This window comes from Macaca thibetana, chromosome 2 (assembly GCF_024542745.1).
Source record: "Macaca thibetana thibetana isolate TM-01 chromosome 2, ASM2454274v1, whole genome shotgun sequence".
In the NCBI taxonomy this organism is placed as follows: domain Eukaryota; kingdom Metazoa; phylum Chordata; class Mammalia; order Primates; family Cercopithecidae; genus Macaca; species Macaca thibetana.
In genome coordinates, this window is record NC_065579.1 from 99,278,462 (window position 1) to 99,295,898 (window position 17,437).

General features: G+C 46.2%; 1 protein-coding gene across 3 annotated transcripts in view; it reads right to left on the bottom strand.

The window, feature by feature from the left end:
• Positions 1-17,437, bottom strand: part of KIAA1143 (KIAA1143 ortholog) — a 940,736-nt gene that overhangs the window by 314,057 nt on the left and 609,242 nt on the right. The window lies entirely within an intron of this gene.

Consider the following 17,437-nt stretch of genomic DNA (forward strand, 5'->3'; position numbering starts at 1 on the left):
CCAACTGGGAATTCCTTGCCCTTGAAGGGTACCTCAGCTTACGACCGTCTTGCTAGGGGAAAAGAGATCTGGGGAGCCACTGGGAACTGCAGCAGAGAAATAGTGGTAGCGGATAAGGAGCAACATTGGACAGATGAGTGTTGAGAGAGAGGCCAAGAAAGACAGGAGAGGGACATCTATCCCTGGGAATGAGGTCCACAAGTCCACAAGCCTGGAGAGTGGGCTCAGAGGGAGCCACAGCTGAACAGTGCTCCCCTTACCTTCCTTTGTGCATTAGAAGGAAGCGAATCAGGTAAGGACTCCACAGCAGGGGCCAGGTCCCAGCCTCCCAGTGGCCTTCATGATGCTCTTCCCAAGACTCAACCTTGGGTCTCCTGAACAGTCACAAAGTCAGAAACACACAGGTCTTTCAGGAGAGTAGAACAATCCCTAGGGTCACCTTCCAGAAATGCAGGAGACCAAAGTCAACATCTCCACTTCTAACTAGCAGGCGGAAATAAAGAGTACCAGTTAGGAAAACCAATGCTTCCAGGAGAGTCTAGACCTAATGGAACTGTGAACTCAAAGAGGAGAAAACAGAAAGGTGCTTGGAAGGTTTTTGGTACCTCTGGGCCAACTTAGTGAAGAATGGGCCTAGCTCTAGGCCTTTAAGCCACGCTACCCCGTCACACTGCTCACATTTTTAGCTGTGTACTTTACCTGTGGGAGGACTGTCGGGTCTCAGGTGGGGACATGTATGCTGCGAAAGAAAAAGCTGGTCAAAACTAGGATGTAGGGGTGTCTGACGGCACAAACTATTTTTGCTCTCATTGGTGAAAATGTCTCACTTAGCAACTCACTTGGCAAAGCCCTTAGTACAGTCTCATGGGTAAACGGGGCTCATTTGCCACTCCCCTTTGTCCTCATTTGGGGTCCTAGCCGCTTCCTCACTCACAGGCTGATGGTCTTGAACCTGGTAATAAGGGGTTTCTGAGCCCTAATTAGAATCACAGTTTCCCCACTGATGAGTGCCTCGCCTCTCCCCAGGACTCTGCAGAAGGCCCCGGGGGAGGAGGCAAGGCCTCAGCTCACAGCCTCCTATAGCCCGGCTGCCCCACCCTTGGGCTGTGTGTGGGGCTGGGCTGTTGCCTGCAGGGCTGAGCTTGAACTGCCATCCTGAGACTAACCATGGACCCAACCATGCCTCGGGACCCCCATCCCCACTGTCCAATGACTGCACCTGGTCCCTGGGGACTCCGTCCCATCCCTTCTCCCCTTCCCCTCCCTTCTCTTCCTCACCCCTATCCCAGGCATCACCCTCTGCGGCCTCCTGCTTCTCCAGGCTCTTCTTTCTGAAGGGTCTTTGTCACTCACTGTTGGAGGATTTTGTACCCACTCTGGCCTAGGTATCTTTTCCCCTGGTTGTCTATAGTTTAAAATCATGGCTTGGAAGTGGAAGGCAGGATGAAGAGAGGTGACAGTTGATTAAAAAATATGCCTCAGGCTGGGCATGGTGGCTCGCGCTTGTAATCCCAGCACTTTGGGAGGCGGAGGTGGGCGGATTACGACGTCAGGAGATCGAGACCATCCCGGCCAACATGGTGAAACCCTGTCTCTACTAAAAATACAAAAAATTAGCCCGGTGTGGTGGTGCACTCCTGTAGTCCCAGCTACTTGGGAGGCTGAGTCAGGGGAATCGTTTGAACCAAGGAGGCGGAGATTGCAATGAACCCAGATTGCAACACTGCACTCGAGCCTGGCGACAGAGTGAGTCGACATCTCAAAAAAAAAAAAACACAAGCAAAAAAACAAAAACAGAAACAAAAAAACAGAAACAAAAGCAAAATATGCTTCAAGACATACCCCATACCCCATACCCCATCCTTCCCTGGGAAATGAGCGGGAGGGAAGGGCCCAGGTGAGTCTTCTCTTGGGGGCCCTACCTGACAGCCCAGGATGAGAGCCTTACCTTATAAACTAGAAACCAGATCTGGGAGAGACTGGGGGCTGAGGTGAGCCGGGATCTTTGGTTAGGGATTTTTGGGGTATCCCTTGGAGATGTCTGGGAGGCAATGTCCCCTGAGCACCAGCAGGCCCGTAACGGGCCTCTGTGGCAAGAACCCTTGCATGGGAACTTGCTGGAAGGATTTGACCAACTCAAACCCTTGCTCATTGCTTCCTCTCCCGCTTCCTTGCCTCATCACATCCTTACCAACTCAGAGTGGCTGTCCAGAGGGGTTCAAGCGCAGTAGACAGCGTTTGTTGTGCAGAAGCCCATCCCTAGCACAACTGTTATCTTCAAAACCCTCCTCTTGACTCTTGGGGTCCTCAAAGAACTTGGGAGGGAAGACCTGGAAAATGTCACTTTGGATACTTAAAGTGGGACTAAAACAGCACATACCAGCCTGTTCCTCTCCATCCTAAACCATGGCTATGATGAGATGGATCAAGAAAGCCCCAAAGTGCCACCATCCCCAGCGGAACCCGTTTGGTTCTCTTTATTCTCCGATGCCCTGAATATGGGTTTTCTCTCTCTTTCAGGTGAGAATATATTAGGTTGCTGTTGCTAAAGGTCTGCTAGTTCTCTATGCAGAGGTTTGGGCTGAAGATGAATGTTGAGGTGTGCCTGTCTCTTACAGATGCAAAATCTATAACCTGTGAGCTGCTCTGGCCTTCAGCGTTCCTGAAGGGCTGAGTGGAGTGCATGATTTTCATTTTCAGTATCCAAAATGAACGTTATTAAAAAATATCACTGGGAAATCATTATAGTATATTTTAATTAGTTTATAGATTAATGTAGTTTGTTTGCTAACGTAAGTAACTTGTAATATGGTCTGTTGCCTTGGGAGCAGAGCCAGAAACGAAAGCTCACAGTTAGGTAAACTGAATAAAGATTGGCAAAGGACTCGCATCACATTTTTATTACTGCCCTGATAGCCACAGCCCCACATTCATTTCTCTTCTAGTTTTGTAACTGCCCAAGGGGTTCAGCTTGCCCATTGCCTAGACAGAGCTGATTCATCAGGACAGGGGAATTGCAATAGAGAAAGAGTAATTCACGCAGAGCCGGCTGTGGGGGAGACTGGAGTTTTATTATTACTCAAAGAAGTCTCTCCCAGCATTTGCAGAGCAAAGTTTTTAAGGATAACTTGGTGGGTTGGGGGAAGCCAGTGAGCCAGGAGTGCTGATTGGTCAGAGATGAAATCATAGAGAGTCAGAGCTGTCTTCTTGTGCTGAGTCAGTTTCTGGGTGGGGGCCACAAGATCGGAGGAGCCAGTTTATTGATCTGGGTTGTGCCAGCTAATCCATCAAGTGCAGGGTCTGCAAAATAGCTCAAGCACTGACCTTAGGAGAAGTTTAGGGAGGGTCAGAATCTTGTAACCTCCAGCTGCATGACTCCTAAACCGTAATTTCTAATCTTGTGGCTAATGTTAGTCCCGCAAAGGCAATCTAGTCCCCAGGCAAGAAGGAGGTCTGCTTTGGGAAAGGTCTGTTACTGTCTTTATTTAAACTATAAACTATAAGTTTCTCCCAAAGTTAGTTCAGCTTACGCCCAGGAATGAACAAGGACAGCTTGGAGTCTAGAAGCAAGATGGAATCAGTTAGATTAGATCTCTTTCACTGTCTCAGTCATAATTTTGCAAAGGCAGTTTCAGTTTAGAGGTGTCTTAATAGCTCAAGAAAGCAACTATTGGAATGGAGACATCAGGCCCTGGCTTGGTGCCGTGTTCATTGAATGAATGAGTGAATGGTACTACCTGAGGTTTCTATCTCCTCTCACTATGTGTCTAACTCTCCCTCCTAGCACTTTACATGGTAACTTCTCCATCGGCACATAGCACAGTGTCTTGCACATAGCAGGTATTCAATCAGAGTGAATTGAAATGGATGTCCAGTGAAGTAAATACCACACATGTTACTGCTACCAACACTAAAATTCTTCACGCAGGCCAAAGCAGATGTGATGCCGTGTTCAGCCATTGCTCAACTCTTGGCAAGGATCTGAAGACAAATAGAAACATCTTGATGTATTCGTGCAAGAAGGCTATGCCGGCAGCAGCTGTAGCAAAACTTCAGATTTTTATCTTAAAAATCAATGTCCCCGACTTGGAGAAAATAAATTAGATTTTTTTTTTAACACCGAAGACAAAGGCTTTATTATCTCAAAAGGACTTATTATCCATGTTACTTGAGGAAAACATAGTTAAAAATACAACTTCATACTGGATATATTGGAGTGATTTGACACTAGACTTTTTTTTTAAGTATAAGGCATTTTAATCTTCATTATCAGACGGACCTGTGCTGCAGGTGTTTCTGACTCTCATCTGCAGAAATGTCACTGTGTTGCTTTTTAAGAGGAAGTGAGGGAGATTTCTAAGAGACGTGATTCTGAAGGAAAAGGAAGGTATTTCCCAACTATTCTTTCTTCAACCGGGCCTCAGTGACCTCACCTGTATGAGTCATCAGTGAGTGAGTTGGCCGCTAGATGATCTCTAATGTTCCCTCTAATTCTAATTTTTCACAGTTCTTTGTTTTTTGCCAGCTGAAGTGAGGAGCACTTGGTCAGCTAATGTCAAATTGTACATTTATCTCAGTTTTATTTAATTTTAAAGGTGATTTTATATAAGTGTTGAAGAGGAAACATAACTTTTCCCTCAATCCTCACGAATTCTTAGCTGGAACAGACCGTTGTAACAAAAGTCAGATTAACGAGAAAAACCAAAGTTTATTGACATGTGCCTTTCATATATACACGGGCGGTACCCAGGGAATGAGTAATTCTCAGAGTGGTGGCTTTGAATTCCAGCTTATATAGCATCTTCAACAAAGAACAGTAGATTTTTACAGACGTGACAAGACACAGGAAGAGGATTTTGAATCTCTAAGGGCAGCAACTTGTGGAAAGGCAAGTGAGATGAAGGCTGGTGAGTAAAGTTTGTTCATGTAGATTCCTCTGGTGCCATCTTCAGGTCACTGAGGGTCTAACGTTGTCGTCAGTGGGAGACCTTTGTGCTCCCTGGGAGAAGGGGGTGGGGGTGGGATCCCATTTGTCTTTGTAAATTTGTGTAGCTTTTAGGCAAATAGAGGAAGGGCAAAGAGCTTTCCTGCATCTGCTTCGTCTTATCTTCAGCTCAACAATCCTTATGCCAAAGAGGCATATTTTGGGGTGACAAATTCTGGTCTCCCACATAAGGAAAGACTCTGCCTCCACTGGGTCTCCCAAAGTATTTGCACTTATGTCAGCTTCTGCATTTGAAATGAAAATGTTACCTCTGAATGTGGTAAGAGAGTGAAGTCAGGCCTCTATAAGCCAGGAATTGCTCAGAATGAGTCACAAACCATCTTAAAAATGTAGGAAATTAGGAACTAATTTATCAAATAGTTTTTTCTTCTTAAATCAGTTTTATTGAATTATAATTTTCATACAATAAAATGTATCCATTTTAAGTATACAGCTGATCAGATTTTTGTTGTTGTTGTTTTGAGACAGGGTCTCACTCTGTTGCCCAGGCTGGAGTGCAGTGGCATGAACACAGCTCTCTGCAGCCTCAACCTTCCTGGGCTCAGGTGATCCTCCTGTCTCAACCTCCAGAGCAGCTGGGACCAGAGGCATGTGCCACTTCTGTATTTTTTTTGTAGAGATGGGGTTTCACCATATTGCCCAGGCTGGCCTGGAGCTCCTGGGCTCAAGCAATCTGTCTGCCTTGGCTTCCCAAAGTGCTGAGATTACAGGCATGAGCCACTGCGCGTGACCCAGTTGATGAGTTTTGACAAACGTTTACCTTCATCAAGATACAGAACATTTCCATCACCCCAGAGCCATCATCAAGGTACAGAGCATTTCTATCAACCCAGAAAGTTCCCTCATGTCCTTCTGTAGTTCATCCTCATCAGGTTGGCTCTACAGTATAGATTCACCTTCCTTTAGCCGCTCATTTGCTGCCTCTCCTAAAGATACAGAGGTGACCAGGGGTCCCTGTGGTCATGGGCTTCCATGCTAGTGCTGGGGGTGTAAGCAATCCTTTAGCTCCTTCAAGCTCCACTTTAGCTAACTCATCTCTGCTACTGGATAACGAGACTCTGTTTGGACCTTTAGAGGATATCCCACATGGGGACTTCCTACTTCCCTCAAACTCCTTATGCCTTCCCGTGGGTCTTTTTAAGGCCTCCACAGCCTGTGTCTCTAATCCTTCCCTTAGAATAGATCACTCTCCCGCCAGTGAGGAAGTTCCTGCTGTGCCTGGCTGCAGTTCAGCGTTAAGGGAGTCCTCCTCTGTTCCAGTTTTTTTTCTGCTACAGCGTGGGGTGCCAGCCCTGGAGCTCCAAGTGAGTGACAGTGAGGAATAGAGTTGCTGAGTGCTTCGGATTCCTTTGTTCTCCTTCTCTAGACAGCAGTAGTTTGTTTTAGAAAGAACATCCAGTGCACAAGAATTATTTATGTCCTGGCACAGTGGCTCATGTCTGTATTCCCAGCACTTTGGGAGGCCAAGACAGGCGGATTGTTTGAGCTCGGGAGTTCGAGACCAGCCTGAGCAACATGGCGAAACTGTCTCTACTAAAAATACAAAAATTAGCCCAGCATGATGGCATGCACTTGTGGTCCCAGCTACTTGGGAGGCTGAGGTGGGAGGATTGTTTGAACTTGGGAGGTTGAGGCTGCAGTGAGCTGAGATCCACCACTGCACTCTGGCCTGAATGACAGAGAGAGAGCCTGTCTCAAAACAACAACAACAACAACAACAAAATCAAAGAGAATTATTTACTTATTTTTCTGAAGAGCCATAATAAATGTTTACTTAGTGGGAAAAATAATGGTAGAATAAGATGGCAAAATTAGATGCAAAACTGATTGATGTTTGTCAATTGAGAAAAATGATGAGCCAAGTCTCAATCATTTTAGGAAGTTTATTTGCCAAAGTCAATGATGCGTACCTATGACACAGCCTCAGGAAGTCCTGATGACATGTGCCCAAGGTGGTCGGGATACAGCTTGGTTTTATACATTTTAGGGAGACATGAGTCATCAATCAATATATGTAGGAAGTACATTGGTTCTGTCCAGAAAGGCGGGGACAACTGGAAGCAGGAAGGGGGTTTCCAGGTCACAGGTAAGTGAGAGACAAATGGTCGCATTTTTTTGAGTTTCTGATAAGCCTGTCCAAAGGAGGCAATCAGAATATGCATCTATCTCAGAGAGCAGAGGGATGACTTTGAATAGAATGGGAGACAGGTTTGCCCTGAGCAGTTCTCAGCTTGAAGTGGCCCAAGACATTTTCTTTTCACATGTCCTAGAGGACAATAAAACCATAATTTCTTCTATTGGACAGATGTCATGGGCATCTCTGACAAAATTTATTTGCAATTGTATTAGGGTTCAACAGAGAAACAGAGCAATGGGATGTGTACACACACACACACACACACACACACACACACACAGACAGAGAGAGAGAGAGATTGATTGATTGATTAAAAGAGATTGATTAAAAGAGATTGACTGCTGACTGTAATCCCAGCACTTTGGGAGGCCAAGGCAGGTGGATCACGAGGTCAGGAGTTTAAGACCATCTGACCAACATGGTAAAACCCCATCTCTACTAAAAATACAAAGATTAGCTGGGCGTGGTGGCACGTGCCTGTAGTCCCAGCTACTTGGGAGGCTGAGGCAGGAGAATTGCTTGAACCCGGGAGGCAGAGGTTGCAGTGAGCCGATATCATGCCACTGCACTCCAGCCTGGGTAACAGAGCGAGACTCTGTCTCAAAACAAAAAAAAAAAAAAAAAGAGAGATTGACTCCCATGATTATGAAGGCTGAGAAGTCCAGGCCCAGAAGAGCTGATGGCATAACTTCCAGTCTGAATCTGAGTCTGAAGGCAGAACACCAATGTTCCAGCTCAAAGACAGGTAGAGAAAGACAGAATTCTTTCTTACTTAGCCTTTTATTCTACTCAGACATTTAATGGATTGGATGAGGCCCACCCACACTGGGAGGGCCATCTGCTTTACTCAGTCTATGGATTCAAATATTAATCTCCCAGAAACACCCTCCCAGCCAGAAATAATGTCTGGTCAAATATCTGAGCACCCTATGGCTTAGTCAGGTTAACACATAAAATTAATCATCACAGCAACTTATCAAATTGTCTACAAATGAACCTATGCTCTTAGAGTCTAAGTCCCAATCAATTATAAGTCAACCAAAAGTTTCATTTCCCCAGGTCATTAACTGGCCCTCAGATGATTGTTAGGACAGTGCTCAAGGAGACTCAGAGAGAACTTTTAGTCATCATTTTGTCTAACTTTGAAGTTCTGGATAATTTTTCTTAATATGATTAACCATACTCCTGCAAAATAATAGGCAAACCTGCTTAGACCAAAGGGACAAGTGGCTCCTTCATGGCTAGTTGAACTGTTGCCGCTGATGGCACCACTGCTATGTAAGTTCTCTTTGTCCCCAGATTTCACAGTAACCTGGAGAGGGAGTGTTGGTGATATCGCAGAACTATCTGCCAAACTGATATTTTGATGAATGAGTTGTTTTTGCAGTTCCCTTTTTGGTGTCTTTCTGGGATAGAAATAATCATTTATTAGGAACGCTTGGCTTTCCCAGAGGGGATCTCAGAGTGAAAAGACTGATTTGTTTTCCTCTGGCAATTTTAATTTGTGCTTTTTGACCCATGAGCGACTTTACTTACAGAAAGACATCTGAGCAAAAGAAAGGAAACAGACGGGATTGTAGATCACATCAATCCCTACACCAAAGGCCTGGGAGAGCACCTGTGCTAGCTCTGAAGGGCCTATGCCACCAGGAGCACTGAAATACTGATCAAGAGATCAGGCCGGGTGTGGTGGCTCACACCTGTAATCCCAGCACTTTGGGAGGCCAAGGTGGGTGGATCCCTTGAGGTCAGGAGCTCGAGACCAGCCTGGCCAACATGGCGAAACCTTCTGTCTCTATTAAAAATACAAAAATTAGCCAGGCGTGGCAGTGGGTGCCTGTAACCCCAGCTACTTGGGAGGCTGAGGTAGGAGAATCACTTGAACCCAGGAGGTGAAGGTTGCAGTGAGCCGAGATCGCACCACTGCACTCCAGCCTGAGTGACAGAGAGAGACTCCGTCACACACACACACACCCACACACACACACACACACACACACACAGATCAGCAGCCACAGAAGTTTCATGAATACACCTTGGAGTCACATGGGTGTAGCGGAAGGGCCCCCTTCCCTCACACCAGGCAGCAGGAAGCTGGACTTCTCCCATCAGTTTGCCATTTTCTTGCTGTGTGGCCTTAGTGTCAGAATCACACATTCTTTGGATTTCCTTATAATGGATCAAAAAAGAAAGAAAGAAAGAAAAAGAGAGAAAGAGAGAGAGAGAGGAAGTGAGAGAGAGAGAGAGAGGAGGAAGAAGATAATTAGTTCTACTGCACTTGCCTCACTCAATAAATAAGGACCGATTCAATTTAGAATTTATTGAGTTGTGTGCCCAGCACAGTGACGAGGAGGGTGAAAGAGTGCTTGTGAAAGTGCTTTGCGAATCAAAGGAGAAGGTATAATCGATCACATTATTGATACCATTGAGATCAAAGACCCATGAAACTAAGCCTGCAGGCTGGCCTCATGGTGGCTGCAGTGACCAGGGGTGGGCATGGGGTGGGGTGGGGGGTGGAAGTCTTAATAGAGGGGTAGGGGGACAGTCCCTCAGGTGGAAGGTAGGGGAGAAGACTTAACCCAGGAATATAAAATAATCTTGCCACTGCTAGGACTGCAAACAAGCTCAGGCAACGCTGTGGGTGGCAGGCAGCCAACTAATTAGTGTTTTGTGAAAAGAAAGGAATCAAGAATCAAATTGGCCCCTGCTGGTATTCTGAGAGCCAGTGAGCCAGCCCGGGGTCCACAGTGCAGCCTGAATCCTCGTCTGTGGCAGAGTGCTTCTTTGCTTTCTCCTGCAGAGCCACGGATGTGGATTTTGGCTAAAAATATTTTTTCCCCTCAAATTACATAGCAACCACAAAAGAATTTTCTGAGTAGTCCCTCTCACATGCTGGGCTTCTTTCCCTGAACTCCAAGGAGCAGCTGGATCCCTCACAACCCCAGGCCCTAGACCCCAGTCCCTAGTCAGAGTAGTTTCTTGCATCTCCAGCCTGGATCCTGGAGGGCTCAGATAGGAAAGTCCTGGGCAATGTGAAGAGGCTGGGAAAGGGCCTGAAATCATTTCACCAGCTGGTGCCAGGACTCCTCTTTCCAGACAGTGGGAGCCCAGCACCTCTTCTCCCAGGGCTGGTTGTTAGCCCCTGAGGATGGGGTTATCAAGGCCTGGGGGTACCAAGTTCTGAGTGTTGGGTAGAGGGTGGGAGCTCCAGAATCACCTGGTGGTGGTGTGGAAGAGGCTTCCAGCAGAGCTTGCAGTATTTTGTGAAAGGAAAATAAAAACTTGGTACCCCAATTCACTATATCAGAGGCATTTGAACCAGAGCAACTCCAGCTTGAATAGGGGCTGGGTAAAATGAGGCTGAGACCTACTGGGCTACATTTCCAGATGGCTAAGGCATTCTAAGTCACAGAATGACATAAGAGGTTGGCACATGATACAGGTCATAAAGACCCTGCTGACAAAACTGGTTGCAGTAAAGGAGCCAGCTAAAACCCACCAAAACCAACATGGTGATGAGGGGGACCTCTGGTCATCCTCACTGCTATGTTCCCACTAGTGCCATGACATTTTACAAATGCCATGGCAATGTCAGGGAGTTACCATATATAATGTAAAACGGGGAGGCATATATAATCCAACCCTTGCTTATAATTTCATCAAGAAATAACCACAAAAAAAATGGGCAATCAGCAGCCCTAGGGGCTACTCTGTCTATGGAGTCTTGCTCTGTCACCTAGACTGGAGTGCAGTGGTGCGATCTTGGCTCACTGCAACCTCTGCTTCCTGGGTTCAAGCGATTCTCCTGCCACAGTCTCCAGAGTAGCTGGGATTACAGGCGCGGGCCACCACGCCTGGCTAATTTTTGTATTTTTAGTAGAGACGGGGTTTCATCATGTTGGCCAGGCTGGTCTCGAACTCCTGATCTCAAGTGATCCACCCTCCTCGGCCTCCCAAAGTGTTGGGATTACAGGTGTGAGCCACCATGACTGGCTGGAGTAGCTATTCTTTTATTCCTTTACTTTCTTTTTTTTTTTTTGAGATGGAGTCTTGCTCTGTTGCCCAGGCTGGAGTGCTGGAGTGCAGGGGCACGATCTCAGCTCACTACAAGCTCTGCCTCCCGGGTTCACGCCATTCTCCTGCCTCAGCCTCCCGAGTAGCTGGGACTACAGGCGCCCGCCACTATGCCCGGCTAATTTTTTGTATTTTTTTTAGTAGAGATGGAGTTTCACTGTGTTAGCCAGGATGGTCTCGATGTCCTGACCTTGTGATCTGCCTGCCTCAGCCTCCCAGAGTGCTGGGATTAAAGGCGTGAGCCACTGCGCCCGGCCATATTCCTTTACTTTCTTAATAAACTTGCTTTCACTTTACTCTGTGAACTTGCCCTAAATTCTTTCTTGTGTGAGATCCAAGAATCCTCTCTTGGGGTCTGGATGGGACCTCTTTCCTGTAACACCATAACAGTTTACAAATGCCATGGCAATATCAGGAAGTTACCCTGTATGGTATAAAAGCGGGAGGAACCCTCAGTTCTGGGAATTGCCGGTCCCTTTCCCGGAAAGTCATGAATAATCCATCCCTTGTTTAGCATATGATCAAGAAATAAGTAAGCATAAGCAGCTGAGCAGCCCACACCACTGCTCTGCCTATGGAGTAGCCATTCTTTATTGCTTTACTTACTTACTCTTTTTTTTTTTTTTTTGAGACAGAGTCTCACTCTATTGCCCAGGCTGGAGTGCACAATCTCGACTCACTGCAACCTCTGACTCCTAAGCGATTCTGCTGCTTCAGCCTCCCAAGTAGCTGGGACTACAGGCATGTACCACCACACCCTGCTAATTTTTGTATTTTTAGTAGAGACGGGGTTTCACCATGTTGGCCAGGCTTGTCTGGAATTCCTGACCTCAGGTGATCCATCTGCCTTGGTTGGGTTCCCAAAGTGCTGGGATTACAGGTGGGAGCCATCGTGCACGGCCTACTCCTTCACTTTCTTAATAAACTTGCCTTCACTTTATGAACTTGCCTCGAATTCTTTCCTGAGCAAGATCCAAGAACCCTCTCTTGGAGTCTGGATTGGGACCCCTTGCTGGTAACAACTATGGCAAAGGAAAAAAATATTAAGCTGAAAGCTGAGTCATGGAAGAAGCTGCCTTTCCTTTCATTTCTAAGCAGACAGCTACAGATAAAATGTTAAAAAATTTTCACAGGTAGGTATTCTAAGTTCACCTTATCTTATGTAAAGTGCAGATTTACTGAGCAAAAGATGAATATATAATTGGCTATTCCCCTACCTGCTCCCTTTCTCTCACAACATGTGGATTCAGTAATGTGACCATATCCTCCCTTTTTCTCCTCCAGCCTGCTTTCTTCCTTTAAATATCAAAGCCTTCAAAGTCATCTTCGGAGAAAGGCAGAGACCTGCCTGCCGAGCACCCATCCTTAACCTCGGCAAAATAAACTTCTACACTGATTCAGACCTGTCTCAGATACTTTTTGGTTTACAATTTCTTTTCTTTTTTTATTAATTAATTAATTATTTTATTTATTTATTTATTTATTTATTTTTAATTTTTGAGATGGAGTTTCACTCTTGTTGCCCAGGCTGGAGTGCAGTGGTGCCATCTCGGCTCACTGTGACCTCTGCCTCCCAGGTTCAAGTGATTCTCCTGACTCAGCCTCCCGAGTAGCTGGGATTAAAGGTGTGCACTACCACGCCCGGCTAATTTTGTAGTTTTAGTAGAGACGGGGTTTCTCCATGTTGGTCAGGCTGGTCTTGACCTCCTTACCTCAAGTGATCCGCCCACCTCAGCCTCCCAAAGTGCTGGGATTACTGGCATGAGCCACTGCGCACCACTTGGTTTACCATTTCTACAGCACATCTTCCAATCCGTTCTATCCATGAGCCTGTTAGAGAGGCTCAGAAAACAATAGACTTGGTAGACGCTGGCAAGACTGAAATACTTTGTGGGAACATTTATTAACTACAGAATCTTGAGTCTTAATAAGGTTTTTCCGTTTTGTTTTTTTGTTTTCTTGAGACAGGTTCTCACTCTGTTGTCCAGGTTGGAGTGCAGTGGCGCAATCTCAGCTCGCCGCAGCCTTGACTTCCCAAGCTCAGGTGATCCTCACACCTCAGCCTCCCAAGTAGCTGGGACTGCAGGTGCATACCACCACGCCTGGCTAATTTTTTGTATATTTAGTAGAGACAGGGTTTTACCATGTTACCTAGGCTGGTCTCAAACTCCTGGCCTCAAGTGATCCACCTACCTTGGCCTCCTCAAATGCTGGGATTACAGGTATAAGCCACCATGCCCAGCTGAGCTTTAACAAGTTTTTTTTTTGTTTGTTTGTTTGAGACAGAGTCTAGCTCTGTCGCCCATGCTGGAGTGCAGCGGTGTGATCTTGGCTCACTGCAACCTCCACTTCCTGGGTTCAAGTAATTACCTGCCTCAGCCTCCCGAGTAGCTGGGATTACAGGCGCCCACCACCACGCCTGGCTAATTTTTTTTGTATTTTTAGTAGAGATGGGGTTTCACCATCTTGGCCAGGCTGGTCTTGAATTTCTGACCTCGTGATCCACCGGCCTCAGCCTACCAAAGTGCTGGGCTTACAGGAGTGAGCCACTGTGCCCAGCTGAGTTTTAACAAGTTTTTAAATGAGGTTTTAATTTTCATTTTATTTTAAAATTGGAGATACATTCTCAAGGTTCAAATTCAAAAGCTGCAAAAGGGTATACTGTGAAAAGTTTTTCAGCCACACAGACTTCTTCCTTGAAGTCACACGCTATTCATAGTTTCTATTTAACAAGATTTTTTTCAAATTCAAAAAATAAAAATAAAATAAAAATAAAATGAAAACCTTCCCAAATTCTTAGAAGCCATTTGGAGATACTGACTTTGCTCCAACTTAACTCTACAGTGGAGAGGAAGTGATGAGTTCCTTTAAAGGAGTGGTGCTGTTCGTCCAGCCTGGGGTCGCTGAGGAAGGTGTCCTTGGGGGAGGTGGGGGTGGAGCAGGGAGAAAATGTTACTGGGAAGGGGTCCCAACGCAGACCCCAAGAGAGGGTTCTTGGACCTTGCGCAAGAAAGAATTCGAGGTGAGTCCATGAAATAAAGTGAAAGCACGTTTATTAAGAAAGTAAAAGAATAAAGAATGGCTACTCCATAGGCAGAGCAGCAGCGTGGGCTGTTCGACGGAGTATACTTACAGTTATTTCTTCATCATATGCTGAACAAGGCGTGGATTATTCATGACTTTTCCAGGAAGAGGCAGGCAATTCCCAGAACTGAGAGTTCCTCCCCTTTTTAGATCATATAGGGTAACTTCCTCATGTTGCCATGGCATTTGTAAACTGTCATGGTGCCAGTGGGAATGTCTTTTAGCGGCTAATGCATTATAACTAGAGTATAATGAGCAGTGAGGATGGCCAGCGGTCACTTTCATCATCATCTTGGTTTTGGCTGGCTTCTTTTTTTTTTTTTTTTGAGACAGAGTCTTGCTCTGTCGCCCAGGCTGGGGTGCAGTGGCCGGATCTCAGCTCACTGCAAGCTCCGCCTCCCGGGTTTAGACCATTCTCCTGCCTCAGCCTCCCGAGTAGCTGGGACTACAGGCGCCTGCCACCTCGCCCGGCTAGTTTTTTGTATTTTTTAGTAGAGACGGGGTTTCACTGTGTTAGCCAGGATGGTCTCGATCTCCTGACCTCGTGATCCGCTCGTCTCGGCCTCCCAAAGTGCTGGGATTACAGGCTTGAGCCACCGCGCCCGGCCAGTTTTGGCTGGCTTCTTTACCACATCCTGTTTTATCACAAGGTCTTTGTGACCTGTTTCTTGTGCTAACTTCCTATCTCATCCTGTGACTAAGAATGTCTAACCTTTTGGGAATGCAGCCCAGTAGGTCTCAGCCTTATTTTACCCATTCCCTATTCAAGATGGAGTCACTCTGGTTCAAATGCCTCTGACAAAAAGCACAGTTGTTATGGTTACTTCCAGCCACCATACTGGGAACACTACATCCCTTCACTATACTCAGATGCATGTCTAGCCCCAGCCCAAGTGACCTCTGGTCTGGCTGCCCTGGCCAGGCAGGCACAAATGCCCAGGGCTGCTCTGCACTTTCCTATTCCCTAGCTGCTGAGCCCACATGGCTCACACTGTGATACTGCTTCTCCCAGGAGCATCTAGGGCTGCGCAAATGCCACAGGATTATATGCCAGCTTGCTGGAGTGGACAGCTAAGTGAGTTTAGAGATGATGAGGAGGACAGCATCTTTGAGTTTGACACAACTATCTAGAGAACTGTCACCTCACAGGAAAAGACAGTCAGCTTGCTGAAGATGAAGAGACCAAGACCCCAAAAGCAGACTGTTGGTGGTGTTTTTTCCTGCTCAGTGCAGACTTAACTAATAGCAGCTACTAAATTCAGACATTGTCATGTATAAAATCACTTCTCCTCATCCTTGAAATGATCTTCTCAGGTAGGTGCTAGCATTCACATTCTATAGTTGAGGAACTTTTGGCCCAGCAAAGTTAGATTGCTTGTGTGATCACACAGCTAGTATTACAGCTGCGTCTCAGCAATTCTGAGATCTTCTTTAGTCTGGGGACATATGTTTCCTAAAAATGAGGGCAGGCTGGCCTTCATATACTGGTGGGGCAAGAGGAACTGTCCTTCTACCCATTGAAAGTTAGAGAATTTGAGTCTGTAAAACAAACTGACAATAGATTGACAGGAGAAAAGTAAACAAATTTATCAACATACAAGTGCACAGGAACCATACAAAGTATAAAACCCAAAGGAGGGCCAGAGGGTTGAAGCTTAAATACCCTCTTCACAGAGAAGAGGAAAGCGGAGGGTGTAGGCACTTTTAGACAAAGAGTAAATGATTTTTAGGGGAGATTAATAGGCCTGAAAGACAGACAATGACCTGGAACAAAGTTCCTCTGGGCTCTGGGGGTGGTGGTGACAAGTCATGAGAAGGTAAAGGGTGGAACTGCACTGTGAGCAAAGATTGCCTTGTTATGCAGATATAGTCAGCCCTCCATATCTGCAGAGGATTGGCTCCAGGACCCCCTGCAGATACCATAGTCACTGGATGCTCAAGTCCCAGATATAAAATGGTGTAGTACAGTTGGCCCTCTGTATCTGTGGGTTCTGCATCTCGGATTCAACCAACTGTGGATAGAAAATATGTACAGCTGACGCTTTGTATCTGTGGTTTTCAATCTATGGTTGTTGAATCTGTGAATGTGGAACCTGTGGCTATGGAAAGCCAACTGTAAAATCTCTCAGGTAGCATCTCTCAGAACAGTAAAAAAAAATCTGTCCAGTTAAGTGTGGTGGTGACCTTTAGCTTCTTCGTTGGTGATTAATCTTCACTGGTTAATGAGATTTCAGACAGGAAATTGAAGGCAATTATGTTTCTTTTGGAAGGACTTCCCTCAGTTAGGTGAGGGAGCTTCAGAGAGAGCCGTCCCTGTGCTTGTGGGGAGACACAAGGGAAGATCAGAGACCTTGATTCTGGGGCAACTTCTAAGGCCTTCCAATTTATTTCAATTCAAAGTGCTCAGCATGCCAAAGCACCATGCTTTGGGGTATCATTTTCTGAGCCCCAACAGTATGTACCCATGTACACAAACATCATGGGCCCCCCACCCTACAAAATCCTTGACACAATGGTGGATGAGTGTCTGATGCCCATTTCTGTGGGTTTGCTCCTGGAACACTCTTAGATGAGGGGCCAAGCCACCCACCAGCAGTGATGCCCCCAAAGGCCAGCCCCCTCACACTGGTTCTCTGCGGCCTCTCAAGGAGCAGCAAACTGCTGACTGTGACACAGCTGGACTAGGACTGAGCCTTAGCGCCCCGCTCTGTAAACCAGAGGCCTAAGGAAGGAACACTGACGTTTGTCATTTTGGATTGTTTAGTAACTCTTCCCATTTTCTAATGGCATTCTGGCTTATTTGGGGGCATTTACACCTGTTTCCCACTATGAGTGCTAAAGGGGTTGGATCGCCCCTCTTCCCAGTCCGGCACAATCAGGGGTGGACCCTATGAGCTAGACTCAGCCAACAAGATATCCTCTTGGGGGACCTGGGCTGAGGACAAGGCTCATTCATTACCGTGGCAGCAGGTCCAGTGGACAGTTCTTATGTTAAAGTGTAAGTAAAAAAAGTTAAAAACACAACTCATACAAAATAGGATGGACATGAGTCACAGAGCTTATTTAATTCATTAGTCAATGAGGGAAGCAGTAAGATGGAAAGCTGGTTCTGAGAGCATATGAAGAATTGGGAAAGG